The following is a 23,456-nucleotide window of genomic DNA, read 5'->3' as shown; positions in this document are numbered from 1 at the left end:
AGATGGACCTCTTCAGTGCTCTAAGACATTCTGGCTAGAATCTGAAAGCAATTTTTCTCTTTCTATTAAGATAAATTTTATGGATGCCTTTCATTTGTAAGTCACATTTTTTGAAATATTTTCATTCATCTTTCAAATGTAACCATCTCCTTTAACAAAGAAAAACAGGTACACTGAAACATTTAATACTATGACCATCTGTGACATGTAAAACACAAAATGTCTTTTTGAAAAGTAGAAGTTAAACATTGAAATTTACCTTGTGATTTTTTTTCAATAACTTATGGGCTGTTTATCCTGCCTAGTGATTAATGAAGCTTCTCTTCCACCCTGACTCATATGTACCTATTTGGCTATTTAATTGTTCATCACATTTTTCTCCATTGAAGGAAGAAGGAAAGATAATTTAAGTCAGTAACTTTTCTTAACCTGATGGCTAATTTCCTCCTTGGTGATAAAATATTGACAAGTCCAGCTTTTGGATTATCAGTGAAACTAACTTTGAAACAGAGAATGGTCCAGTGAAAAGGGACGAGAAAAGGTCATCACTTCCAACTTCATTTTATGAGCTTTGGCTCAAATCACTTGGAGCTACCTTGGATTTTGACCCCACTTCCAGCATTCTTTCCACTATCTCCACTATTCAAACAACCATGATAATGGAAGTAAAGGCAGGATTTGGAGTTGAGGGTCTGGGTTCAAATACCATCTCTAGCTATTTACTATCCATGTGACATTAGACAAATCACTTTACAGTTTTGATTTCTTCATCTGTAAAATGAGAGGGTTCAAGAAGATGGTATTAGAGAAATAGAATGGCCGTGTTGAATGGCAGAGTTGAAACTCTGAATCTGTGACACTGTTATCAAGTTTTATGATGCTAACAAGTTTTTCTTTCTTGTTTTTCCCTCTAATCTTTATCACACAATGCTGTCAGTGTAGCTATCTGCAAATTTGTTTTTGTTCATAGCATTTCTTTGCTCAAAAAATTGTTGATTACCAAAGAAAGTCCAAACTCCTGATGCCTACATATTGGACCCCTATCTCCCTTTCCAACCTTATTTTCACTGCTCCTCTTGCTCCAGTCAAAATGGATGGCTCACCACTCCCTAAACATGTTCTATACTTTCTATCTTTATATATATATATATATATATATATATATATATATATATATATATAAATTATACTGCTCCCTGTATCTGGAATTCCCTGTATACATTTTTCACAACCTCCTTTGAAACCTTCAGTGCCTAGTTCCATCTTCCTAGAATCACAGAATTTCAGTATTACAATGGATTTTGCCCCCTCATCCAACTCATGCCCCAAAATGAATCCCCTCTACAACTTGCCCAAAAAGTGGTCTACACCATTACTGGGAGAGTCTCCAATAAAGGGATAACCACTACTTTTGGGGGCAACATGTTATGATTTAGAATAATTTTATTTGTGAGTAAAGTTTTCCTTGTATATGCTTCAATTTATTCACAACTTCTATCCATTACTCTTAATTCAAGAATCCAGGAACAAGTTGAATTCCTCTTCCACATTGTAGCCTTTCAAGTATTTAAAGACAACATTCCCCTGTAACCCAATCCTAAGTCTTTTCCATCCTGCTTTCCCTCCTTTCATCAGTCTCCAACTTACTGATGTCCTTCCTAAATTGCAGGATTAAGAAATGGACACAATACTCCAGTTGTGTTCTGACTGGGGAGGAGTTCAGTATCATCTTAACATTTTAAAAAAATTTACATGTAATAATTTTCCACATAAGTTTTCTGAATCTATAGATCTAAATTGTCTCCATCCTTCCCTTCCTGGAGGATTAAATAATTTGATCTGGATTATACATGTTTCATCATGCAAAACATGCCATATTGTTCATCATTGTAAGAGAATACTCAAAGAAAACAGAAACCCCAAAATAAAAATGCAAATAAACTAAAGTGAAAAATCATATACTTTGATTGGCATTCTAACTCCAATTATTCTTTTTCTGGAGGTGGATAAAATTCTTTCTCATAAAGTCCTTCAGAATTGTCCTGGATCTCTGAGAGTAACTAAGTTTTTCACAGTTGATCATCCCACAAATACTGTTGTTACTGTGTACAGTGTTCTCCCAGTTCTGCTTATTTTACTCTTCATCAGTTCTTGTAATCCTTTCTAGCTTTTTCTGAAACCATCCTGATCATCATTTCTTACAGCATAATAGTATTCCATCACCATTGTATACCATTTATTCAGCTATTCACCAATTGATGGACATCCTCCCAAGTTCCAATTCTTTGCCACCACAAAAAGGGCTTCTAGGAATATTTTTGTACAAGTAGGTACTTCTCTTACCCATTTTTAAAATATCTTTTGGATATAGACCTAGTAGTGATATTACTAAATCAAAAGGTATGCACAATTTTATAGCCTTTGGAGCATAGTTCCAAATTGCCCTCCAGAATGTTTGGATTGATTTACAACTCCAACAACAATGCATTAATGTCCCAATTTTGCCAAATCTCCTACAGTGTTTTTCACTTTCCTATCATATTGGCCAATCTGATAGGGGTGAGGTGATACCTCAGAGTTGTTTTAATTTACATTTTTCTAATCAAGAGTGATTTAGATAATTTTTATGTGATTATTGATAGCTTTAATTTCTTCATCTGAAAACTGCTTGTTCATATGCTTTGACCATTTGTCAATTGAGGAACAGCTTATATCCTTATATATTTGACTTAGTTATCTATATATTTGAGAAATGAGACCTTTACCAGAGAAATTTTTTATAAAATATTTTCCCAAATTGTTTCCCATCTAATCTTGGTTACACTGGATTTTTGGAAAAAATATTTTAAATATAATATAGTCAAAATTATTCATTTTATATCTTGTAATGTTCTCTCTTGTTTGAGCATAAGTTCTGCCCTTCTCATAAATCCTACAGGTAGACTATTCTATGTTCCCCTAATTTACTTAAGGTACCACCCTTTATGTCTAAATCATATGACTATTTTGACCTTATCTTGGTATAGGGTATGGAATATTGCTCTACACCTAGTTTCTGTCATATTGTTTTCCTGTTTTCCCAATAGCTGCTATCAAATAACAAGTTCTTTATCCCACAATTATTTTTGCTTTTCCTGGATTAGGTATCCACACAATATTTGTGTCATGAAGTGAATTTGGTAGGATGCCTTCTTTACCTGTTTTCCCCAAGTAGTTTACATAGTATTGAGATTAATTGTTCATTAAATGCTTGATATAATTTACTTGTGAATCCATATGGTCCTGTGATTTTTTCTTAGGAAGTTCCTTGATGGCTTGTTCAATTTCTTTTTTTTAAATGGGATTACTTAAGCATTCTATTTCCTCTTTAGTTAAACTGGGTAATTTATATTTTTATAAATATTAAACTATCACTAGTTTATCATAGAAAGCTTGATAATTGTTGTTCCAAAGCTTTTCCTATTTTTCCGTCCTTTCAGGTGTATCCAACTCTGTGACACCAGTTAGTTTTCTTTTTCTTTTTCTTCCTTCCTTCCTTCCTTCCTTCCTTTTTCCTTTCTCTTTCTTTCTCTTTCTCTTTCTCTTTCTTTCTTTCTTTCTTTCTTTCTTTCTTTCTTTCTTTCTTTCTTTCTTTCTTTCTTTCTTTCTTTCTTTCTTTCTTTCTTTCTTTCTTTCTTTCTTTCTTTCTTTCTTTCTTTCTTTCTTTCTTTCTTTCTTTCTTTCTTTCTTTCTTTCTTTCTTTCTTTCTTTCTTTCTTTCTTTCTTTCTTTCTTCAAAAACCCTTACCTTCTGTCTTGGAGTCAATACTGTGTATTGGCTCCAAGGCAGAAGAGTGGTAAGGGCTAGGCAATGGGAGTCAAATGACTTGCCCAGGGTCACACAACTGGGAGGTGGCTGAGGCCAGATTTGAACCTATGACCTCCCATCTCTAGGCCTGGCTCTCAATCCACTGAGACACCCAGCTGTCCCCCAGCTGGGGTTTTCTTGGCAAAAATACTGGAGTTATTTGCAGTGGCCTTCTCTGGCTCATTTTATAGATGAAGAAATTGAGACAAAAAAGGATTATGTGACTTGCCCAAAGTAACAAAGGTAGAAAGTATCTGAGGCCAAATTTGAACTCAGGTCATTCTGACTCCAGGTCCAAGATCTATCCACTATACCACCTATTTGTTCTAGTCTATCTAGTGAATCCTAATATTACATATCCTTTTGAGTACCTGGTAGGTTTTCCAAAAATTCATCTTTTCAATTGATGGTTTGAAGCCTTCACAGTCAGTCAGTTATCCAAAAAAGACAAAGATCATTTGGGGAGAGTGGGGTATAATACTATATAGCTCAGATCCCATAAGTCTATGATTTGTGAAATAAGGCGAGATAATTGATCAGAGCATGTTCGAGCTAGAAGAGAGCTTGGAGAATCTCTTGTCCAATCCCCCCATTTTATACAGGGGAACATTTAGATTTGGCAAAATTTAAGTGGCTTTGAATTATATCAGGTTAGAACTGAAAGGGACACTAGAGACCATCTAATCCCAACCCTTAATTTTATAGCTAGGGAAACCAAGTGTCAGAAAAATGAGATAATTTTCCTAAGGTCCCACAGAGTTAAGGGCAGAGTCAAAGCTTGTATCCAAGTCATTGACTCCCAGGCTAATAACCTTTTCATTACATCATGCAATGGCTTCTGTATCATTACTGAAAATTCAAAATCTTTGAAAGACAAAATATTTTCTTCTACATCCAAACATTTTAGACTTATTTTTCCTTGTATCTGGCTATGGAGTAACCCAATACTAGAATGCATCAGAAATGAGCTTTGGTTACTCAAGGCTCCATCCCCAAAGTGACTAACAATCAAACGCAATCTACAAGTCCGATAAAGCTATGAACTGGAGAGTCTGTGACTGGCACATTTAACGAGAATTTGAGTCTAATAGGAAATTTAGAATGATCTTTGAAGAAGTAATGCCCAGTGCTGGTTAAGAGTCATCGGAAGTATGCCAGATCACTGTCCAGCGGTGACATTCCCTTGGGATAGGCTTTGCAGTTCAGTGGAACAAGCCCAGTGCAAGGGGTCGAGGCATCTGGGTTCTAGTCTCAATTACTAGCTCAGTGAACTTGGACAAGTGTAATTTAAGTTCTCTGAACTACTGTTTTCTTGTCTGCCAAAAGAGGGTAAAGAACATCTAACTCATAGTGCTGTTGTGAAGCTCTACTGAGATAACCTATATGAATGCTATAGAAATATATGGTGTGGGGTGACTAGATGATTCACCTTTTACAGCCAGGGAAACTGAGGCTGGGAGACATGAAGAGACTTTCCCAAGGTCATACAAATTAATACGTATCTGAAGCAGATTTAAACTTCATGTCTTTCTAACTCCAATTCCAAATATCTGGCCTTTCAAGATCAGCCTCAGTAAGTTGAGAAAGGAGTGGACTCATCACTGAATTGGCCATTTTGTTGTTCAGTTATTTCAGCTGTGTCTGACTCTTTGCAACTCCATTTGGGTTTTTTTTTAGGCAAAGACACTAGAGTGATTTACCATTTCCTTCTCTAGCTTGTTTTATAGATGAGGGAAACTTGGCAAATAGGACTAAGTGACTTGTCCAGGGTCATATGGCTAGTGCCTAAATCTGAATTTGAACTCAGGACTTCCTGACTCCGGGTGCTCTCTTTACTGCACTAGCTACCCAGGTTGGCCATAGCACAGTGAATGTGGGAGATGCAGTAACTCTCAAAGGCTACCTTTGGATGGACAGAGCCCTGGCTCTGGATTCAGAGAATATAGGTTTAAATCCCATCTCTTGGGAAGATCAACCAAGATAATTCATTTAAAGCAAACTATGTAAACTTTAAAGGATTATTATAAATGTTAGCTAATATTATTTTGCTAGACATCGACCTTAACACCTTCTCAGCTTGATAATGCCAGCCAGAATTTGTACTCTGCTGGACTTGACTTTGAGAACACGGTCACTTCCATACCATGATGGAGCTCAGGGGTTTTAAAATCACAACTTGGGGGGGGGGGAGCTGGGTAGCTCAGTGGATTGAGAGACAGGCCTAGAGATGGGATGTCCTGGGTTCAAATCTGGCCTCAGACACTTCCCAGCTGTGTGACCCTGGGCAAGTTACTTGACCCCCATTGCCTAGTCTTTATCACTCTTCTGCCTTGGTTTAAAAAGAAAAAAAAAATCACAACTGATTTCATGAGGACATATGGCATCATGGGAAAGTCAAACTTCTAGTTAGCCTCTTATGAAAGGAATTTAATCACAAGTACCAAGTCTTCCCTGAATATCATTGGCATGTTTTGTTTTTCTCTACCAGCTAAACCACAGTAGGAAGATGAAGTCAGTTTAATAAGCATTTTCCCCACTTATTACATTTCAGGCAGTATGTAACAAGTGAATGAGCAGCCTTATTGGAACTTCCATCAGGTTACCTACTAATTGAGGGTGTACTGATGGCTCAACATAAAGAAAACTGTCTTAGCACCGAAATGTAGCCATACGAAGGAGCCAGATGGTGGGCTGAATGCATGTCATTCACTATAACTTAACCTAAACTAATTATCTAAAGAAATAACAGATGCCGAGGTAGCATAATAAACAGCAATAAGATGTATAACTTCAAAGGAAGCCCAAATTATGGCAGCTATTAAAACACCGTCATTGGCAAAAAGGTAAAACCTTAGGAATGTTTTCTGGGGAATTTTCATTGACTTTCTAAAGATCACAGGTGATAAGGAATTTTTGGAGCCCTTAAAGAACTTGAAAAATGTTTGCTATGCTGAAAAACCTGAAAGTAGCTTATAAACAGTTATTTGCCCAAGGTACAGAATGACGTCGATGATGGCAGAGCCTGCTTTTTCTGTCTTTGAATCCTTAGCATCTAGCTCACTGCCTTCCAAATTGAGATAGGTGGTCCCCCCATGAGGAAACTGTCAATTCAAGATAGTGCCTTCTCTGTACCTTAGACTGCTGCAGAGGACAGCGTGAGGCTGTGTGATTTTTCCAGGGATACATAGACTTTCTATGCAGTGGATATTTAGTAAAAGTGTGATGAGTTAAACTGAAACAGATTGAAAAGAGAAGACTTTGTTATTAATTAAGTTGAATTAAATTGTAGCACAACACTCAGTGACTCACAGAAGTTTGTAGAAGAGACTACAGAAACAAAATGAAATAATTCTGGATTTCAGGTCAGGGAGTTTGAGTTTGACTACTAGCATTTGTGTGACTTTGAACAAGTGCTTTGACTGCTCTGGGCCTCAGTTTCCTCATTTGTCAAGGGAGAAGGTTGAATTAAATGATATTGGAAGTCCTTTTTAGTTCTCTTTTCTGTGATCTCCAAAAGTTAGGTTGTTTTGGAGTTTCAATATTTTAAGTTGACAATCTTTAACCTGAAGCATCACTTACTAAGTAAATGAAGTTATGCAGTGTTAGGTTAGAAAGGACATCCCAAGGTTATTTAAAAATATAGAGTATTGAGAAAGAGATATACACTAAATTAGACTTTGTGATAAAGAATCTCATCTTTCATTTTTGTGTTTTGCTAAGTTCTGCTTTGTCTTAGGTTTTCCATTTGCCTCATTTGTTCCCCAGCATAACTTTAACTTCTATCTTAAAATTGACTCTTTACTTAGACCTTTTTTTTTTAACTTGGTGAAATCCCTTTAGTGGAACTCACAGACTTTATAGCTTTTGTAGACCTCTTCTATTACTTTCTCACCCAGTACCCATAATGCTCTAAAGATCCCTGAGGCCCCAATGTGGTGTTCTGTCTCTATTACCTTAGATGCAGAACTGGAAAACACTTTAGCAATGTCAACATTTTCCATTTGAGGATAATGGTATGTGGTATATCATTGACTGAAGACCAAATGGGAGATAATGTTTGGAAAAGGGAAGAACAATTAGCACATTCATTAATTAGGATGTGGTATATAGTATTGCTGTGAAGGATAATAATTTCTGCATTTAAGTAATATATCTTGATTACAAGAGCCATTATGGAGATCAGTTGAACGAGCCTGGTTCTTTTTAAGACTCAGAAAGTTAAAGATATTTTCAGAAACTCTAACACATGATTATTTACTGATAGCCATTAATGATTCTCACAATGGCAGGAAAGCTAAGTTCAAGTAACTGATTAGAATTAATGGGAGTACAAGTAAGATGTTAATTAACAAATGAGATAAATTTTCCTCTAGCTGTAGGTATTACTTATGTCCTTAACCATAATATACATAAAACATAGAAGTCAATTGATTATATATCATATTGCTAGTGATTTGATTTTACACTTTAAATGTATTATTTGGCTTAGAATACTTAAGAAAGCATTCAAAACACTTTATATATTTTTGACATTTTATTCCCACAAGATTTCTTTGAGGAAAAGGAAACTGAGTTTCAATTCTTCCTAAGTCACAGATGAGAGAACTAAAGTAAAAGGAGACTGAGATTTGCTCTGTAATAATGGATCCTAAATGTAGTCCAACTCTTCTAATTTTACACAAGGAGACATCAGTGTTTAGAGGGGTTACATGATTCACCCAAGGTCATAGGGAGAGAGGTGACTTGAATCTGGGTCCTCTAGCTCCAAGATCTTGGCTTTAGTTACTGATCAAGGCAGAACTAGTACTAATTTTCCCTGATTCTTGGTCCAGGATTTTGTCCATTATTTATCTTCAGCATCCAGTGTAAAATATCTCTCCAAAGTTGACAGATAATTTTTCTGTCACAGGCCTCATCCACCCATCCATTCATCCATCCACCCATCCATACATCCATTAATTAATCAATCAATCAGTCAATCAATTGTATTATACTCTATGCTCAGAGCACTGTAGTAGGCACAAGAGATACAAATATACTGAAAACTCTCAGAGCTTATAGTCTAATGAACAAAGCAATAATATATTACATATGTGTCTGTGTGTATACATGAATTTGTGAGAGAGACAGACAGAGAGAGAGAGACAGAGATAGAGAGAGAGACAGACAGACAGACACAAACACACACACACACACACACACACAGAGAGAGAGAGAGAGAGAGAGAGAGAGAGAGAGAGAGAGAGAGAAGCCAAGGTTGGTTGAGTGGGTGACAGGATGCAGGGGAGGGATAATACATTTAGTGATACTGGCTTGTCATGTAAGGCTTTAATAGCTAAACAGAGAAGTTTATATTGAATTCTATTGTCAATTGGGAGCCATTAGAGTTGTATGAGTAAGAGAGTGACACTGTTAGATCTGTTTAAGGAAAATCACTTTAGTAGCAGTGTGGAGGATGGACTGAAGTGGAAGGGACTTAGGAGTCTGCTGTAATAATTTAGGTGAGAGGTGGTGAAGGTTTGAATTAAGGTGGTGACTGTGTGATTAAAGAGGAAGAATCAGGTAGGAAAGTTGTTGTGGAGGCTGAAATGGCAAGATTTAGCAATGTGTTAGATTGGGAGGCTGAAAGAGAACAAAGGGTCAAGGATATTCCCACCTAAAGGAAGCCTTTAAAATGAATTTCTATACCTCTAGTATAGAGTATTCAAGGGTTTCCATGCTTTATAATTCAATATTTTTCATGGTCTCTAGTTTTCAGCTCTCAATACCTCCTCTCAATAATTTTCACCCCATTCTAAAAAAAAAAAAGAAAGAAAAACAACCAATCATCATACATCCAATCTCTCATCCTTTGTTTCCAACTGCTAAGATTTATATGTTACCCTGCTTTCCTTTCTACCTCTCATCCAGGAGATTATTCATTGTGGATTTCCTTTTGCCCTAGTTCCCAAAGAAAACTCTTAAAAGGCCCCATTTATAATTTTGGAATATATTTTATTGGGATTATTTCATATATTCTAAAATGCAGTGAATACTTCAGTCACTTTCTTGTCCTTCATGAACAAATGACTAAGAAAGGGTTAGCAAAAAAAATGATTCTTCTTTTCCAAATAAAATTCCAATGCCGTTTTTCCCCACCTTTGAGAAAGAAGAAATTAATGATAATAGTGCTGTGATATAGCGAATAAGAAAATAATGATCTCTATAAAAATATCATTATGTTATCAGTACAGATTTTTGTTCCATCTGTATACTCTACCTTAATCAGAGATGGCCAGAATTGAAAGATGGCCATGTCCAGGCACTTAACTTGGAGAAGTTAAGTAATTTAAATTGGATCACCTAGTAAGTGACTCAGGCAAGAATGAAAACTTAGGTCTTCTTAACTCTGGGTCAGATTCTTTCTATTTTATCAAACTGCCTCCTAACTGGTAGGGAAGACAAGGCTGGGCATCTCTTGGACTTTGTTTTATCGCCTGTAAATTAGCAAGGCTGGATACCCTTTCTGAATTCTGTATCCTAGGGTAATCATGCAGTTGGGTTTCTGGTTGGGAGTTCCTTAGAAGAAATGATTGTTTTTTTAAATTGTATCTATATCCCAGGGCCTAGTATAGTGACTGGCATGTAGTAGGGCCTTAATAATTACATGCTGATTGATTTATTGATAAGAGAATCAAGTGAATATTCTTTTCTGGAGAGCAAAATGTCTTACCACTTTATCAATAGGACTGTGGTTTAGTTGAAATTTGCATCCAAGCATTGATGATTCGCCTTCAGAAATACTAGGTTCTCCAAATTCCTTGTGGCTCTGCTCATCTAGAGCAAGGATTCTGAGTTCTGACCTCCCAATTCCCATGTGGATTACAGAAAACTTCTGTCTGGACCTCAGGATGATCATGTTTTAAGAGTCGTTGGTACCCAATATCTATCCTTCAGGGCTCTTAATCATTTAATATTATTCATTACCTAATGAGAATAAACTGGGGTACCTTTCTAGTCCTTGGATTAGAAGGGGGAGTGATACCCAGACAAATAAATATAGTCAATTAACAGAGGAGATGCCAGGCTTGAGGTGAGTTTCTTGCACTCTTTCTACAAATGGACTCAAATGGCTGTCCTGTAGCTCAAGGAAGAAATTCAACTTTAAAGAAAGAAATATGATCCCAGGAGCAAATACAGTGGCCCTCACTCCTAAATGAGCAGAATGCAGAGTTGGCTGAGTTGCAAACCCGGAGAATAAACCTCAAAGAAAAAGAGTCCCTGATTACGATGATTTCATATTGCTAGAGCTCTGGGTCTGATGGAACAGTTAAAAACATTGGCTAGTGCTAGACCAGGCAGGCAGGCCAGAAGAGAACAGCATAGTTTGTCCTTGATGTGAATGGATTTTTCAGCTAGAATCAGAATTCTTTCTTTTTTTTTTTTAAACCCTTACCTTCAGTCTTGTCATTAATACTGTGTATTGGTTCCAAGGCAGAAGAGTGGTAAGGGCTAGGCAATGGGGGTCAAGTGACTTGCCCAGGGTCACACAGCTAGGAAGTGTCTGAGACCATATTTGAAACCATATATCTCCGAGTCTGGCTCTCAATCCACTGAGCTACCCAGCTGCTAGAACCAGGATTCTTAACTTGTGTATGTGGGTGGGTGTGTGCTCAAGTGAGCACAAGTGTGCATAATGGGTTACTGGGGAAATCTTAGTGAAGCCTTTGGACTACTAGTTGGAATATCTTTAAATGCATAAAATAAAATACATATGATTGCAAAGGAAACCAATTGTATTAAGCTATAATAATTAAAATTTTGAAGAAAAAAGTTCATGGATGTTCTGTTAATACCTCATGATCTAAAGGAATAATTGATGTAAATGAAATCTTTAAACTCTAGCTATATGATATTAAGGCACTGTGAGACGTTGGGTTCCTATGTTTTGTCTGTTAAAGAATATATGAGTGTTGGTTTTTCTTTCCTTTTCTGAAAGCTTCCTTCTGACACCACCCCAGAAGTCTAAATATGGGGAGTTGGTGCCGGCCAATGGTAAAGAGGCTTATTTAGGGTTTCGGGGGGGGGCTCAAATCAAAAGATGTGTGATAGTACCCATAAAGCAAATGGGCCCCTTCATGCTGGCAAGTAGCTGTGGAATAAAGATTGCATATACATTTCTGTTAGAGATGACCTTTGGTTTGTAGCATAGTGCTCGAATTCATTTCAGAGCTGAATCTCAACTAAAATTTCAAAGTATCCTCAAGAAACAAGTATAAATTTGATAAAGAGATGGAGAACCACCAAGACAACATAAAACCATAAAACTCTTCCCTTGCCTTATCAAATGAAATATTTGTTTTCCTTCCCCTACACCATAGTAACCTTATTTGTTTAAAAACAATATAAAACTATAATTCATCTTTGAAAATGAACCCTCTGTAATATTATTTGCATGCCCTCCAATTTCAGTGAGCTTTTTTTTTTATTAGCTTATTTTATAAGGGTCAAAACATATTTGATCAGTTCATTAAAACTGAATAGAACTCAAATGCACATTTCCATTGTCCCAAGCTTTTATACTATTGAGTCCAAACCAATCCAGATTTTGTATTTGAGTAAATTATTCTAGTTTTAAGAATATATTATTGGAGCAAGCTTATGGAAAGATTTAATTTTTGAAACATGATTTTGTACCCAAATTAGTATAAAGCACCATGAGTTAGGAATTGCAGGAATGATATCTAGACATCATGGCAACAATTGGTAGTGAATACAGGGAGAAAATGCATGCACCCCTGAATTGTGTTGGGCACAAATTGCATTGATTCACATTTCTATGAATTAGGAGCAGAGAAGATGTCTAAGAAGAGAATGCACTTCCCCTCTGACTCCATTCTGTCTGTTAATGTTTATAAATAATTTCTCCACTACTCTTATTTTAATTGCAGATGTTTTAATCTTTTGATCCTTTCATCTAAGGCAGGACCATATCTCCTTCCACTTGTTTGTGTTTTTGACTTTCAAAATAAGAATGCACTTAAAACATAATGAAACAAGCCAGTGAAAGTTAGACTGGTCCTGGTGCAGATGAAGACTTGCTTTTAATAAGGCAAATATATATATCATTATATATATATATATATATATATATATGTGTGTGTGTGTGTGTGTGTGTGTGTGTGTGTGTGTGTGTGTGTGTGTATGTATGTTCAGTTTGATGGTAGGAAATATTCCTTTTAATAAATTTGAGGAGGAAGGTCTCTTGTGAGAGAGTATTAGATCCTAAGAGCTATTTCATCTTGCTGAAGTGTTCCCTGGGGTCAGTCAGGAGCCAGGCCCATGGCTGCTGTTCTGTCCAATAGGAGCCTAGTCCACACTGTTGGTGGGTGCTATGGGAATCATGATTGCCATGACAGCATTTTTTCCTTTGGACATTGCTAGTCTTTGACTTCAGGTTGACAAGAAGTGGAAATTCTTTATACATAGTACTGATGGAGATCATTAAAGAATAAAGACTCTTGGCACCATAACAAGGGGGTTTCCTGTCATCTTCAGCTTTTGCTGCTCAAATTTTGTCTATTCCTACACTTTTAATAGCTTCAAAGATGTCTGGATCAAAGTTCAACATTCTATTACCAGAAAGGCTTTGGTCATTGGATTTGTTGCAGATGTGATGAATGTGCTGCTGACCCTACTGCTGTGGATAGTGAACATCCAGATAGCCCAGGGGGCCAAGTTCAGAAATGAAGACATGGCATCCACCAACTATAAGGGCATCTTAAAAGCCTTCCTCAAATCATGCCCGGTGAAGGAGCCCTTCCTCTTTGGACTAGTACGCTTCCTGCCCCATTGCTGGTCTTCATCTTGGCCATCCGTTTCATGTCCTAGGAATGCTCAAGGGACAACTCTTGAAGAAGCAGGCACAGCTTTCTTCTCTGAATGTGTTTGTTACTGGGGCCATTGGCAAGGCTATCGCCACCAGAGTCACCTATCTGATGCAAACGGTGCAGTACATTCTGAGGTTTGGGTGTCATAGGCTGAAGTCTGAAAACAACATTAGAAAGTGTTAGAGTAATGGGATTTTACAAAAAAACTTGGAGATCAAGTTCTTGCAGATCATGCTCATGAATGCCTTCATGTTCCTAGTTTATAAGAAACTCACAGCTTCCATTTTTATGGCTATGTGGCCTGAAGAGTGGGTGTAGGTATTAAGAGGGAACCCAGAAATGTGAGCAGCCAGAAGGAAGGACAAGGTTGAGGTTTCTCTAGAGCCAGGGAGTAGGAGGTGAAAGCCCTGCTTAGCTCCCTCTGGGTTTCAGTTTTCTCATCAATAAAATGAGATTGGACTATATGGACTTTTTATTTTTATTATTTTTAAATTCTTGACTTCTGGCAGAAGAGTGGTAAGGGCTAGGCAATGGGGATGAAGTGATTTTTTTCAGGATCACATAGCTAGGACCCACTTGAGGCCATATTTGAACCTAGGACCTCCTGTCTCTATGCCTGCCTCTCAATCCACTGAGCCACTTGCCTATCTCCTAGATGGACTCTCAAGTCCCTTTCAGCTCTATTCTGTGAGCCCACTAATGTGCGGAGCCCCTAAAACGTGGGATGTTCTAGGCAAGGGTGGAGAATGTATGTGGGAGTTAGGTAAATCCTAGACCATTCTTCTTGAAGTTTCTTTTACTGTTTCAAAGGCTGTAGTGCTAAGTTAACCCTCATTCTTCACTGTTGCCAATTACTATCTAACCTTTTGGATATATAATTTCCTCCTAGCTTTCTTGGTAAAGATATCATTTAATCCAAAAGAGACAATATTGTTGCTATTTTTTAAGCTGGGAAATTAAGGAGGATAGTAATCCCAAATATACACAAAAATTAATATATTCAAATTTATATTTAATAAATATAGAATTCTTCTTGGATACAGTATGCCGTGGTCAGGGTCCAGTCTCACTCATGACTCCAGGGTTCCCGACAGGTGGCGAACGATCAGTCAAAATAAATAAAAATAAAATAAATAACAAATGGAACAGCTTAATCATAACGGCCATGGGATTGCTTTGCATCTCAGCTGCTCCAACATTCCCAGGCCTGGGATTTATTTTTATACCCATTTTATTGGCATGCAGGTATACAAAATCAAAGAGAGATAACTGGAAAAGTGATACATTAACTTTTAACAAATCACTTAATTAACATTCTATATTTTTGTATTGTGATTACAGACAGAATACAAGACAAATGATTTCATCACAGGTGGCTTACTAGGGAGTATGAGTTACTGATTTGTGTATTTGAGTCACTGAGGCATATTGAAGCTTAGTGTACCTGTACTGGACCTGTACATATTGTATGGGCCTCTATGATTGATTTGTGTGCTGGCTTCATGAGAAAGTTTTGGGCTTGGCCTGTAGCTGTGGTTTTGCTGGGAATTATGTACCTAAGTAAAAGTTAACCCATGATAGTCTTTTGGGATTGGGTTTGAGGGTCTGATCTTTTCGTGATGGTTTTGGGGAATAAGAGTACATGTGTTTTGCTCTTGTATTATTTCTTTTGAGACTAGGGGGAATGATAATCATGTCAATTCATAGATAAGGGGCATTGATGAAAGAAGTAATGCAAAGGGGATAGAGTGGACAGTCACATCTTGCCAAGGACCACTCTGTGGTCTCCCCAGCTACCACGGGTGACTCTGTCAAGACATCTTGGACTGATGGCCCCCAGAAACAGTAGATAACATACTGTGTGAGCCTTGGCAAGTCACTTAACCTTGTTTGCCTCAGTTTTCTCATTGTAAAATGAGTTGGAGGGCAAGGCAAACCACTCTAGTATCTGTCAAGAAAACTCCAAATTGGTTCATGAAGAGTTAGACATGACTGAAATGACTCTGTCGATATGACCCAGTTGATATATGTCTTGCCTATTCTTGCAGATGTGAAGCAGGAGAGACATAGGTTACAGGGCAAACTAGGCTCTTCCCTAGGTTAATATTTAGAGGCTTTCTGGGAGGCTGAGTGGCATACTTCTGCAATATGGTAACATTAATCTCCATACTTCACTCTGAGTTCTCTGGAGATCAGGATTGAAGTCCAACCACTTTTGGGTCCTTAGCTATGATGCCTTTCATTCAGGGAATGACACTCTACATCTCCCATCTGCGCTATTTTCCATGGTAGGGGTGGAAATCCTGGATTTTCTGGGACACTGGCCACCCTCTCTCACCAAGATAACCCTCTGCTGTCAGGATGCATCTTCTTAATTGAATTTGCCTCCGTTCAGATTTGACCACTTACAGCTCCTTATAGGGCAAGTATTTAGGGGCATAATAAAAGAGCCCATGGTTTTGAGATGGTAATGAACTGAACTAGGCATGAATGTTGGAGTGTGGCAGGAAAGACAATGGCTCTAATGAATGTTCATTGTGTATATCTTTGAATGTTCATTGGGTATATCTTTTAGTAGGAGTGTAAGACTTCTATGCAAGAAAGTACAGACTTTTGGCGGTGTATTTTGGGAGTTAATGTGACAGGGTGTGGGCCTAGGTAGATGGAGGCTGAAATCTTGGGTCAGATCTGAGAGCAGAGATTGAAGATGGATGAGTTGTTCATCCTTAATTTTGAAAGAGGATCAATGACATCATGGGTTGATGTCTTGGCTTGTGCATGATTTAGATTTAAATTAGGCAGAGTTAAAACAAGTCGCAGGCCCCACCTTCTCTTCCAGAGCCATCAAAGTCCAGTGGCAGGAAAAAAATCAAGATGACCAGTGATGGCCCAGCATGAAGTTGATGACCTCCATTTCTGACCAAGCTCTTAGTTTTCCACATCACTTGCTTCAGCTGCCTTCATTGTTTTTGGAATAAATTGTTCTCACCTTCCCTTTTTTCTGGGGAAAGTCCTCACATCCTCTAGGGTAAACACCTGTCCTGACCCATTAATGGGTTTGAAGACTGTCAACTACTCTCAACCTGGTTTTGCCTGCCTGCTGAGATGATTTTACAAGGGTGCGGCTGCTGTGTATGCTACAGCTTCTTGGAGCCACAGGTAAGAGTTGGATGAAAGGTGGACACCAAAGGTGAATGAGCAGCCCCTTTCAGGGCTTTCAGTCCTTTTTAGGGCCTTTCAATCCTCTCTGAATACCCCATCCACCCAGAGTATCTGCAAAACTAGAGAAGTAGCTATTGGGGCTACCATTGATTGGCTCTTTGGTGGACACTAAGTAACCATGAGCCTTTGGTGCCATATTGAATGCTTTCTCCTGAACACTTATCAGGGCAGAGCTCAGGCAGCTAGTGCTGCCCATATTATGCATACTGATGAAGAATGAGCAGTGATGAGTTTAAAATCAGATTGTGAGACTGAGTTTGGATTTGATAGAAAGTAAGCATTCTATCCCTGAGAACAACAACTATTTAAGTTTTCACTTAATACAGTGCCTAGAACATAGCTGATGCTTTAAGAATGCTTGTTGATTGATAGAGATAGGTGTAACCCCAAGAATGGCTTGGCTATGTGTCTAAAATTTCTGCATTCTAAAATTGATCAAATCTGTATAAAATTTTACATCATCATCATGATGATCATTAATACTTATCTATTTTGATAATAATTATCTGTCAAAATTGGAATTCTAATGTCTCATGGTTTTGAGGATGTGACCCTGGGTCACAAAGCTCTGGCAAGTCCTGCCAAATGGAACCACTTCATATTTGGGCTTGATGACAGACTGTTTTTTGTGTCATCTGACTGATGGCTTTTTTCATTCTTGATTCTCAAGTGTAGTTATATACTTCTAGTCTTTGGTTGACATCTTCCTTTTCCTTTTTTCCTGTTGTATTGGTCATCAAGTGATAATTGGTTGCTTTTTTGTTTTTTGCCTAAGCAACTCATGAAGATGATCTATGGAAGAGAAGAATGATCTGCCCTTGTGGAGGGAACATTATGTGTAGCAATCACAGATACCTGAAGAACTGATGCAATTAGAGTTCTCATATATATAGGTTTTTACTGGATCATAGAGTACTTTCCTCACAGCCATCTTATGATGTAGGTATTTTAGGCATTGTAAAGTCCATTTTGTATATGAACAAACTGAGGATTGGACAAATTCAGTGACTCTAAAAGTATCATTAAATAGCAGAAAAAGAACTCAAAGCCAGACCTTTAAAGTTGAAAGGACTTCTTAATACTCATCTTGCTGCTCATCTCCATTTTTCCTTTCATTGTTAGTAAAGCCCCCTTTGGAAAATACAGCCACTGTCTTGACAGAACAAGAAAGGGAGTGTCCATGCTTAGGATAAGGGATTTGAAGGAGATATTAAAATGCACTCAGGACATACAAATACTAGTGAGGTTAGCAGGAAAAAAAATGGAAAAAGAAGATGCCAACCAAAGGCTAGAAGTATATAACCTACTCTTGAGAGTCAAGAATGAAAAAAACCCACAGATTGGAATGGAATATATCTGAGAGAACTATTCTCCTTGCTTCCTTCCATTATATATCAGCTATAGAATGGTATAGTGCAAAACTACTGTTTGAGACATCAGGAGATATGAACTCTAGTCCCATGTCTACCACTAATTAGTCATTAAGTGACCTTGCAATTTCTGTAGCTATAAAATGAAGGTATAGATGATCTTTTGTGCCCCCAATTCTGGTTTATGTTTTTGCTTTTAGGAGAAGAGAAAGGCAAATTCTAGTTTGTGTATATTTATCCATGATCATCTTTTAGTCCTCGACTGTTCACACAGTCACCTTCAAGACACTGTTGACAACATTGGCAATGATAACTTTTTAATAGCTCTATAGAAAGATACACATTAGAAATATCACTGAGACATCAATTAGCATCTAAATTCCAAATTTGATCAATAATACTTTCCCTATTTCTCTGCATCTATTTAAAACAATCTACTTTATCAATCCTTGGGACAGCTAGGTGTCTCTATGAATAGAGTTCTAGAGGATTCTTCCTCAGACAATTATTAACTGTGTGATCCTGGACAAGTCATTTGACCCTTGTTTGTCTTAGTTTTCTCATCCATAAAATGAACTGGAGAAAGGAGTGGCAAACCATTCTAGTATCTTCACCAAAAAAAAATCCAAACCCAAATGAGGTCACAAAGTTAGACATGATTGTAAAACAAATCAATCTCAGGAATCCTTAGGCCATGCTTGGGAAGAAGGGAAGATCAGAGCAATAATTCTGAAAAAAAATGACTGGAGGAATTTAAGAAGGTAGTCAGCCACTGTCTGGATGTTTTGGGAGGAAACACAGGCATCAGGCAGGAAAAATGAACTAGTTGATTCCTGAGGTCTCTTCCAGTTTTGAATTTCTGTGATTCTCCAATACAAATATTTCAGAATGGGGATAAACTGATTTTATTATTGAAAAGAATTCTGTCCACTAATATTAAGTCCATCTAATACATAGTCCATTTAGGCTTAGTAGGAAAGTCTTAGAGAGGTTGAGAGACCTGCCTACAGTCCCAGAACCAGTAAGAATCAAAGACAAAATTTGAACACAGGTCCTCTCTCTCTTTATAACTGGTACAGAAAATAATTAAATGATTTATCCTAGTATTTAGCACAGTGCTTTCCACATAGCAAACACAACAACAATAACAATAACAAATGCTTTTTTCATTCATTCAGTCTTTTGTCCAACCAAGCTCTAGTAAAGAATTCATTCAATGACCCAAGTCTTTGGATTCCAATTCCAGAATTCATTCCAGGGCACCTCCTTGGGAGAGTCTAACGACCTAATGTATATAAAGCATTTTATAAAATCTTAAAGAGCCATATAAATAAAAGAATTCACTCAGTGACTCATTGAGATTAAAGATGGTCCTTTTTTTTTTTAAAGACTACCAGGGGATTGGAAGCCTTGGCAGATTTTACCAAGCTGGGAAGGCTTCAAGCATGGATCTGAGACTAACAATGAAATGCCTTTCATCTAAATGCTAGGCTAGCTACCTATGAAAAGGTTCATCTCCAGATAGTAGATCATAAAGTGATCATTTTTTTTATCATTACAAAAGCTCACAGACCAATCTCCTGAGGGAGTAGCATTTGTTCCGTATTGGGAAGGGGAGCATCCCAGTGAAATCATGAGTCTTTTTAAGCATGAGTGAATCCAACATTGCACAAGATAACAGAAGAATCCTTGCTTCCTCAAAACTCTTTAATGGCCCCAGTGACTAACTGAACTCTCAAATCTTCCCATTGAAGAGAGTGCTTCAATAGTGCTGTAATGAAAACGAGGAGCTTTTGAAAATATTTCAAACTGGTGTCTTTTGGAAGGAAATGGTCATTCTAATAACCATAGTTTGAAGATGTTATGTGAGACCCCAAGACCAACTGAACAACGATTGTTTAAGCAGCCACGATGTAGAATGTGCTGTGCTAGAGAAATAAAAGCCAAATCTTTTGCCAATTCATTGCAAAGCCACAAGGCTGATGTTTTGTACCTTCTGGCTACAGGATGTTCCAACTACTGGCTTCTCAGTCCTCTGTGACCTGGTTATGCAACTCTCACCTAAATGATTATAAGGGAGATTTTAGAAGGAAGTAGAAAATCTTCTCATTTTTCTCTTTGTTTTGAATTTCCTCTGACAGCTGTAATGCCTATGTGCTTCCTCCCTTCTTCTTAGCAAGCCCTCCCGATCCCCTCAGCTGTTTTCAGCATTCCATTGGCCCATTTTCCTGTAACACCACAGGAACAGACTGTTATCCCAAAATAGAAACAACCTTGACAACATTTTTCAAGGCTTAATTTCCAAGTTGGTAAGGTAGCAGGCCCAGCAATACTGAAACAGAACAGCAGGTGTTCATGTGTCTCTGTGTATGTGATGCTGCATGATTATTTGTCAAGTGGGGGCAAAATACAGACCTTGCAGGCACCTTGAAAGCTGCTGTCCATCACTGGCCACTGTCGCTGGGCCTGGAACGTGAACCCACTGAAAGATGCTGGCTTGCTTGAGAAGGAATGGTTTCTTTTTTGGTGGTGTGGATCTGAATAACCACGGATTCTCATCTTCATTTCAAACTGGCAGAGGAGAGTTGCAGAGATGACAATAAATGCATGGAAGGAGAAGCAAGGCTCAGTATTTAAAGGGCAACAATCTTATTAGTTTTTATAAACAGCTATCATGTGTTAACAATGTTTTCTGAGGACTGAAAGCCCCATCTCCCCATCCCCAAATGAATATTCATGTTTCCTGATAATAAACACCATATATATGTATAAATACAAATATAAATAATAATGATAACCGATGTTTAATATTTTAAATGTTAAAATTTGCAAAGCACTTTTTTTCTACATATAATCTCATTTAAGACTCCCAATAACCCTATGGTGTCAGCATTGTTTTGCCCATTTTACAGATGACAAAAACAAGGCTCAGAGGTTAAATGATGTAAGCAGGACTACCATCTTCACCATATGAAACTGATTTAAGGAATGACTTTAATGACTTGCCTATGACTCACACAGCTAGGAATTTTCAGAGGTGACATTGGAATCCAGATCATCCTAACCCCAGTTCTAGCACTCTATTTATTCTGCAAAGACTCTCAAATTTATAGATGCACAAAGGGATGTAAGAGTAAGAAGGGTTGTAGGTGATAGATTCAGAATTCAAAAAGATCCTGCTAGTCTAGAATATTAGGTGAAATCTAACAAGTTGACAAGATAAATATAGTCTTCCATTTGGGTTAAAAATGAGCTATACAAGTGGGGTGGCAACGTTTGACAACACTTTTGAGAAAAGATTTAGTGATTTTTGTAGATTACAAATTCAACATGAATTAAGTGTGATATGAGACCAAAAAAAGCCAGCATAATGTTAGGCAACATTTATAGGGGCTTAGTTCACATAACAATAAAAATTAACAGTCCGTTAAATTTTGCTCTGATCAGGCCACATCCAAAATATTGTATTTAGTTAGTAAAGTGATTAAGCTGGAACCAATTTATCAGAAAGTGACCAGAAGGATGAGGACAATGGAATAATCACCATTTGAGACTGATTAGAAGAATTAGAGGTATTTAGCCTGGAGAAGAGCAAACTTATGAAGGACATGATATTTATCTTCAAGTATCTGAACAGTAATCAAATAGAAGAGAGGCTGCACTCATTCTGCTTTTTCCTAGAGGGTAATAGGGTAACAATAGGAGGGAGGGAGGGGGACAGAGAGAGACGGAGAGACAGAGAGAAGAAGAAGAAGAAGAAGAAGAAGAAGAAGAAGAAGAAGAAGAAAGAAGAAGAAGAAGAAGAAGAAGAAGAAGAAGAAGAAGAAGAAGAAGAAGAAGAAGAAGAAGAAGAAGAAGAAGAAGAAGAAGAAGAAGAAGAAGAAGAAGAAGAAGAAGAAGAAGAAGAAGAAGAAGAAGAAGAAGAAGAAGAAGAAGAAGAAGAAGAAGAAGAAGAAGAAGAAGAAGGAGGAGGAGGAGGAGGAGGAGGAGGAGGAGGAGGAGGAGGAGGAGGAGGAGGAGGAGGAGGAGGAGGAGGAGGAGGAGGAGGAGGAGGAGGAGAAGGAGGAGGAGGAGGAGGAGGAGGAGGAGGAGGAGGAGGAGGAGGAGGAGAAGGAGGAGGAGGAGGAGGAGGAGGAGGAGAAGGAGAAGGAGAAGGAGAAGGAGAAGGAGAAGGAGAAGGAGAAGGAGAAGGAGAAGGAGAAGGAGAAGGAGAAGGAGGAGAAGGAGAAGGAGAAGGAGAAGGAGAAGGAGGAGAAGAAGGAGAAGGAGAAGAAAAAAGGAGGAGGAGGAGGATGAGAAAAAGTAAAAAAAAAATAAAAGATCCAGGAGTTCATCTAATGCATATATAGATATTTTTAAAAATCCTTACCTTCTGTCTTAGAATCAATACTGAATGTTAAAGGGCTAGGCAATTGGGGTTAAGTCACTTGCCTAGGGGCTAGATCAGCCCCTCATGTCTCTGGGCTTGACTCTCTATGCATTGAGCCACCTTGCTATCCCTGTGTATATCTTTTTAATGCTGCTTTCTCTTACCCCCAGTTGCCTTTAGGTTTTATACATTTTCATCTATGTCTGTGTGCTTAGTCTTCACTGCAATGGTAGATGCTATGTCTAGACAATTCTCCTTACATAGCATTTGCACAATCCTAAATTTAGTTAGGTGTTTAATTAAAAAAATGTTATGAGGTTGATGATAATTTCTTCAGTTGGACCACAGAAAACTCATCTTATAACTTTAATTGATTCAATTCAGTAAATACTTCTAAAGCCTCTATTAATGTATACGGCACTGCCACAGGTGCTGGACCATATTTTTAATGTTTATATCATACTTTATGATCACAAAATTCTTTAATATATATTACCTCTTCTGGTTCTCATGACAAGTATCTGAGGTTGGTATGGCAAATATTTATTATCTCCATTATACAAATTAGGAGCCTGTGGCAAAAGTAGGTTCAGTAGCTAGCTCTTGTTCAAGTAGCAGAGCTGGGGCTAGAATCCAGTTCTGACTCTGTCTATTTCTCTTCCCACTGTGCCATTTGGTCATGAGGAAGGAAGGGAAAGGACAGAATGACTAGCAAGGACAGGAAAGGAAGTTACAAACTGAAAGTCAAAGAAAGTCCAACAAATGATTGATCATTAACAT

The 23,456-nt window shown here is 37.7% G+C and overlaps 1 pseudogene; it reads left to right on the top strand.

The window, feature by feature from the left end:
• Positions 1-13,167: 13,167 nt before the first annotated feature.
• On the top strand, positions 13,168-14,033 carry LOC130455956 (peroxisomal membrane protein PMP34-like; annotated as a pseudogene).
• The last annotated feature ends 9,423 nt before the right edge of the window (positions 14,034-23,456 follow it).

Source organism: Monodelphis domestica, chromosome 8 (assembly GCF_027887165.1).
Source record: "Monodelphis domestica isolate mMonDom1 chromosome 8, mMonDom1.pri, whole genome shotgun sequence".
Lineage (NCBI taxonomy): Eukaryota > Metazoa > Chordata > Mammalia > Didelphimorphia > Didelphidae > Monodelphis > Monodelphis domestica.
This window is presented reverse-complemented; position numbering and strand designations above follow the sequence as displayed.